The 7,214-nt window shown below is 41.0% G+C and overlaps 1 long non-coding RNA gene across 1 annotated transcript in view; it reads right to left on the bottom strand.

Moving 5' to 3' along the window:
* Positions 1-6,828, bottom strand: part of LOC119467969 — a 14,388-nt gene extending 7,560 nt beyond the window's left edge. The window contains exons 1-2 of the long non-coding RNA XR_005196606.1: positions 3,685-6,828; positions 663-829 (exon numbers count right to left, since the gene is read on the bottom strand). This is a non-coding gene — a long non-coding RNA (uncharacterized LOC119467969). The remainder of the gene's footprint in view (positions 1-662; positions 830-3,684) is intronic.
* Positions 6,829-7,214: the final 386 nt, after the last annotated feature.

The raw sequence follows: 7,214 nt of genomic DNA, 5'->3' as shown, positions 1-7,214 counted from the left end.
AAAAAAAAAAAAAAAAAAAAAAAAAGAAAAGAAAATAGCTGAAGAAGGTTCCTGAAAACAGCAATGCTTACCCAGCAATGCCAAACTCACTGATAAGGTTGCCCTTTACAGAAATAAGATATGCGAGTATTGAGAGCAACAAGGGGAAACAAAGCTGTCTACAGGATCCTGGTGGGGGTCCTCTTTTTATTTACAATAAAGAGCTTTATGCAATGGACTCTTGGGTTATAATGAGGCTTAAAGGGAGAAATAGAGTGGTCTCAATGCCACTGTGGCTAAATAAGATTGCTAACCTTTCCAAATCTTGATTTCTTATTTTATAAATGAAAAATAACAGTAGCCTTCAAATGCCAACTTTTCAAGATCCCAACTGCTACTGAGAAATACTCCCAAAGACATGGGAAGAATCGTCTATTGATTCAAACACAAAAGGTGTTTGGGTCATCAACCCCGTGCTAATGGTTCAAGAAATTTAAAACAACATAATTAGCTCCCTGAATGTCTAGAACGAAACAGAGCCCATCCTCTCTATGTCAGACCTGTGGCCCTCATCCTGTCCCCAGAGGCATCTTCAAAACTTTTAAAAGTACAGATTCCTGAAAACAACCCTTGGAGTTGATGACTTAGGGCTAATGTTGAGAACCACTCTGCTAGGCACTCACCTTGGTATCTTAATGCAGTCCAAGCATTCCAACGCAGTCCTCAGAGCATCTGCCACTTTATGGCATAAAAGTTCTGTGGTATTCTTCCTGAACTATCCCAACTCCATGGCCTGAAGATTTTAAAGAAATGCAAAGCATCTTCCATTCCCAGCTGAGGCTGGACACACCTGAAATAGGTAAAAGTGACAGAAAGACTGGATGGTATCAAACACCCTTCTGTGTTTCCAGGAAAAGGGCTCAATCTGAAACACAATTTTTCATATCTTCCTTTCTACTTCCTAAGCATTGGTGGTTCAGTTAACAAATGGTGCCTGAGAAGCAGTGTTGACACCTTAATGCAATGAATGTCCAAGGAAATAAGACGACCTCCTGACCTGCTTTTCACACCCCCACATATGCCTGCCTTGAGAGCTTGGCTTCTCAAGGCCATGAAAAATCAGCTCTTCATTCATTTCCCTAAAAAAAAAAAAAAGTTTATTTTCTGCCTCCTGTGTACGAGCCCTGTTCTAGGCACTGGGGACACAGTAGTGAGCGAAACACATAAAGTTCCTTCTATTTTTGGCTTACAGTCCAGTTAAGAGAGACAAGTAAAAAACAACAAAAAGGTAGTGTCAAATTATCGTGACTTCAATGCAAGAACTTAAAAATATGTTGTAAAAAAGAGTGAAGGGGGCGGGTGCGGTGACTCAGGCCTGAAATCCCAGCACTTTGGGAGTGAGGCGGGCAGATCATAAGATCAGCAGTTCAAGACCAGGCTAGCCAAAATGGTGAAACCCTGTCTCTACTAAAAATAAAAAAAAAAAATTAGCTGGGCATGGTGGTGGGTACCTGTAGTCCTAGCTCCTCGGGGTGGCCGAGGCAGGAGAATCACTTGAACCTGGGAGGAGGAGGTTGTAGTGAGCCAAGATCACGCCACAGCACTCCAGCCTGGGCAACAGAACGAGATTCTGTCTCAAAAAAAACAAACAAACAAACAAAAAGAAAGTGAAGGGTAGAGTCACAGAATAGTCAAACACATTGCAGAAGCAGAGAGCTGAACGGTGGTTGTCAGGGCCCCAGGGGATGGGATAGGGATGTTGCTGTTCAACAGGTATAAAATTTCAGTTACGTGAGATAAGAAAGTTCTGGGGATCTGTGGTACAGTATTATGCCCATGATAAACAATACTGTATTGCACAGTTAAAAACTTGTTAAGAGGGTAGGTTTCACATTAAATTTCTTACCACAATGAAAAAGATATTAAATAAATAAATAAGTGAAGAGCATGAAGCAGGGCATGGGAGTAGGTAGGGAGATGAGGAGTCGTCAAGGGGGGCCTTCCTTCCTTCCTTTTACTTCTGCCTCAGAAGGTAACATCTGAGCTGAGCTCAAGGAGAAGAAAGAACCAGCATGAAGAGAGCCCACAGAAGGAGCAATGTGACAGCTGAAGCCTAACAGAAAGCAGAAGACACTCAAAAGGGACTATGTGCAAAAGTGCAGGCAGAGCTTAATCAAACTAGCTGCCCAGGGCCACCCAAAGTGGGGGGAATCATGATCACCCCTGGCCTGCAGGAACAAAGGGAGGAGTGGCTACCACAAGATGGAGAGGACCCCTGATAGGAGCTGTGCACTTTGGTAAAGGGATACAACCATCCTCAGGTGACTAGCCAGCAAGGAAGGAGCAGGGGTGGGGGTGAGTAAATGCCCTGAATAAGTATCTCCTCCCTACTCTCTCTGATCTCCTACTAGTGCTTCCTTCCCATTGGCCAATTCCAAAAGGAAGACAGGAAGCAAGAGTGTTCATCGATGCAATTCATACCATCAGCCTACTGGCACACAGAACAAGATGAGAAAGACTGAAGATTGGGTCTAGAAGGGCAAATGGAAGGTATCAGCATAAACACCAAGTGCAAAGGCTTGAGATAGGAAATAGCATAGCCTGTTCAAGGAGTAGAGGGGCTACTGCACTGGAGCTTCTTAGACAAGGTATAGGATGTAACAGAAGATAGGACGCAGATCATGTGGGGCCCCATATGCCATAGTGAGGTGCTTGTATTTAATTCTGTGTCCAACAGGAAGTTGTTTAGAAGGTTGGGATTAGGAGATGGAATCAGACCTCACTTTTAAAGACGACTTTTCCTGCTGTGTGAGTGTGTACTATAATCTCGGTAAGGATGGAAGCAGGAAGCAATCAGCGCAACAGGGGTGCAAGTAACTCACCCCAGAACTCACATGTACAGAGAAATGAGACTTCTGCTTTACCTAGATCTGATCTATTCTTGCTCGCTAACTCCTATGCACTACAGAAAAACAAAAGAGCAGGGGATAACCTTAAGATCAATGCAATAATTTAAATCTTTCTTCTAGGTAAAACTCGGCCTCTTTGGTTAAACATACTTAGTCTCTAGATTTCAGCACCATCACTGGGCCCCAGGACACTACTGCGGAGAGAGAAATGTACATGACCTTGCAGGTTTTGGGGAAAAGGTCCTCAAAACCATGCAGGGTCTTTTGGCTCCCCAGCAATGTGCCTTGTTCCCCTTGTCATTAGCCCTCAATGGTGTTATTAGCACTCAATGGTGTCATTAGGGGCTATGGCTGAGGCTGCAGCTGGCAGGCGTCTTGGTCTATGCTCCCTCTCAGCTCGGCTGGACCTGATGACTCCTTGTATGACAACCTCATTCATCTCAGCTCTCACAGGCATCACAAAACTCTCTAAGTCTCTGTAAGTCCCCTATCTCAACAGGCCTATGCAGGCCTTATCAGCTCTCAAGTCTGCATTCATGCCTTGGGAGAACAGAGAAAGTCTTAAAGATGCAAATTAGACCATCACTCTCCCTGACCACATCTCTCAATTTATTTCATGTGGTTACCCTGCAGGTTTGCCAAGAAGGTCCCTCAAGGAGCTTCCAGGTGACATTTTTCCAGTGCCCCAGGCTGGAAGCAAGGAAGGAACCTCTCTGCCCATTTTTATTTAGGAATTTAACAGACTTCTCATTGTCCAGGATTGAGATCAGAAGGAAGATCAGAGTACTGAACTCACCATCTATCTCCTCTGACCCCCTTCTCTCTTCCTTCTCCAAAACTCTATTCGGGCTGGAATGCAGGCTTCATTATCATAGCCCTCAACTTCTGAACTGCAGCCTCATTACTGGTGAATAGAATGAACATTCTATTAATATATGTTATGGTAGAAATTTATAGTCTAATTTTCCAGGCCTAGTTCCTTGCTACAAAAATGAAAAATAAAAACATTTATAAAATCCTTTCTCTCCCTACTAGTTTTTAAGCCTACTGTCTTTCCACAGAACTATATTTTTGGATGTCTTAGCTCTTCCTTTCAGTTGGCATTCATTTATCTCATCTCAGAGGCAGACATATTCAAGAAAAAGGAAAGCACATGAAATTTTTCCAAACCATGGCCATTATTACACCTGCTAAGAAGCTATTCTAATGTCCTAGGTAAGAAATAACCATAGCTTGATACCTGTTGGCAGTGGAATAGAGGGCAGGAGATATAAGTAAAAGGAAGTAGGATGAGGAAATATTTTGGAGGTAGAACAGAATTGGCTGATGGATTAGACAATAGCGGTAAAGAAAGCTGAGGAACCAAAAAAGACTCGTAAGTCAGTAACAGACAACTGGTTGTCCATTTTTACAGAAATGGGGAATCCTGGGGAAGAAACTGGTGTGTGGTGGGAAAAGTTAGGGATTCTGCTTGACCTGTGAAATTGAAATTCCAATGAGATATCCAAGTAATATGAAATAGGCCGCTCAGATGAGAAGAGATGAGGATAAAAATTTGGGAATCAGCAGCATACAGATGGTACGTAAAGCCCAGTGTACAGTAAGAAGAAAGGCTCCGTCTGTGCATGGAAGGCACCGGGGCAGAAAGCCTCCATAGGCCAGCCCATGTCAGGCCAAAGAAGAAACCCCAACCACTCCCAAACCTCCCTCAAGCCAAGCTCTCAAATTCAGCATAACATTTAAGATCCAGAATCAGGTACCACAAACCTATTTTGAATTGAGCAATAACCAGAGAGGAGGGAGAAAATGTATATGTTTAAACTAGGTCATCATTATTGTACAGGCTTTTGTTCCAAAGAAAGTTAGAAATATTTATTTGGGACCAGTCATCATGGAGAAAACTCCCTGTGAAGCAGGAGACCAACAAGAAACAGCATTTTCTAATAGTTTGGACTGTTCCAACAACAAAGGATCTTGTGATATAGCAACTTTTTGGCCCAGAAGCCACCTGGAGGGTTGGTTCTCTAACCAGTCAAATTAAACTTTGCTTTATTTTCTGGCCATGTTCTCTAACATTTTTGCTGCTGGAAGGAACAGAGAGAAAAGAACTCAGGCCTCTCTACCTTTACGGGGGAAAAGGGCCAAAGCAGGGAGCTTGAGGAGGGGTGAAAGAAATACTGTTCCCAAGGAAACAGCCCCACCTGCTGAAACAAATTTCCATCTGGGTTTGGGAGGTAAGGGGGTAAGATTTGAATTTTTTCAGGAATTATTACTACTTAACAACTATAACCTTCTTGCTCCCTCTAGAGGGCAAAGGTATGAATAACATGACTATAAAGAAAAAAAATATTTTAATAGAAGCCATGGCTTCATTTTTATCTGTACCTTTCTTCATCACTTTGAAATGAGTATTTCCAAAGATAGAAAAAACAAAGGCATTGAATTAAAATTCCTATGGCACTTTCCACATACTTTGACATTTGAAGCCCAAGAATTGGGGGTGCTTTGCAAGTAAAGCCAGCTCTATGGCACTAATCAAATACTTAAGACTGGCCTTGTAAGAGGGAGAAAGGGTACAATATTGCATTGTCTTTATTAATCTATTTCTCTAAAGAGCTAATCATTTATTCTGGAAACAGAAGGATTCTGTGAGATGGTGTTCCTTTGCATGCAAATTCATTCTAGAAGAATTGTGTCTGGACTTTGAGGTTTTCTGAATTGTAATGAGGACATCACTGTTGCCAGGCAACTTTGTACTCTGGATATAGGTGCACATGAAAGTTAAATTACCTTATTATTCTAATCAATCTACTCTGACAGTAGTCATGGTATAACAATTTGTCTACCTAGATCCAGTAGCCAAATGAAGGAAACAAGTCCAGGAGTCAAAGACAATAAACGTTAATAAAGCCAGTTCTCACAAGACCATTCTCCAAGGTTTCAGTACAATGGTTCCAAAGTAGCACTGAGACTAATTTTAAAAAGCTTCATTTCAGCCTAATGATTTTGCAATAGAACAGACACTGATAACTTTAGACAAAAGGAGTCATATCTCAGAGCTGTAGTTCAATTTGGGTGACTGTTTTATAAACACACAGACAGACGGTAAATTGCTTTAGCTTTCAAGATTATTGCTGCAATAATTATTCTTTCAGAAGAACAAACATTTGTCGCCACAGGCAATGAACAGATAGTAAAAGACAAATCACACCATGACAAAGTAAAAATAGCAGAAAGAGAACATTACAGGTGATTCCATGCAATTTAGCATGTGACGAAAATGGCATCTCAAGCCACTGGGGCAAAGTTGTACTTTTTAATAAATGGTGCCAGGACAACTGGAAAGCCAGTTGGAAAAAATAAATAAAATTAGATCCGCATTTCATGCCACACAAAGGAATAAACTCCAAATGTATCAGAGATCCAAGTACAAAAAAATAAAATTATACAAATACTAGAAAAAAACATGACTAAATTACTCTCCAATCTCAGTGTAGAAACTAAAACTTAAAATAGAGGCAATAAAAGATAATTTGACCACACAAAAATGAAATATAACAAACAGTAAAACAGCAACACCACCATCACAATAAACAAAGTCAAAAGACAACTGACAAACTGTGAGAAAATATCTGCAACAGACATATCCCTAATATGTAAAGAGCTTTTGAATATCAAGGGAGAAAGGACCAAAAACCCAGTATGAACAGACAACTGAACCAAAACATATCAAATGAAATACACCAAATGGCCCTTAAATATATGAAAAAAAATGTTAGCATTACAAAAATGCAACCAGGCATGGTAGCTCACACCTGTAATCACAGCCCTTTGGAAGGTTAACGGAGGGGGACTGCATGAGCCTAGGAGTTTGAGGCCAGCCTGGGCAACATAACAAGACCCCATGTTTAAAGAAAAAATTTTAAAAATTAGCAGAGTGTGGTGGTGCACACTGTAGTTTCAGCTATTTGGGAGGCTGAGGTAAGGGATCACATGAGTCCAGGAGTTCAAAGGTGCAATGAGCTATGATCATGCCACTGCACTCCAGCCTGGGGAACAGAATAAGACTCTGTCACAAAAAGAAAAAGAAAAAAGAAAGAAAAATGGACATTAAAACAACACTCAGATGCCATTTCTTATTTATCAGATTGGCAAAAAAATACAAAGTATGACAATACATTCTGCTGTCAAGGCTGTGAGAAAATATTCTTGTACATTGCTGGTAAGAATGAAGATTGGTATAGCCCTCCTGGAAGAAAATTTAACAACTCTTAGTAAAATTATAGATGCACTTAACTTTTGTCCTGGCAATTCTAAGAATCTACT

The sequence above is a fragment of the Cebus imitator genome, unplaced genomic scaffold (genome assembly GCF_001604975.1).
Source record: "Cebus imitator isolate Cc_AM_T3 unplaced genomic scaffold, Cebus_imitator-1.0 Scaffold358, whole genome shotgun sequence".
NCBI lineage: Eukaryota > Metazoa > Chordata > Mammalia > Primates > Cebidae > Cebus > Cebus imitator.
The sequence above is the reverse complement of the archived record's forward strand: the minus strand, read 5'-3'. Positions and strand labels throughout refer to the sequence as shown.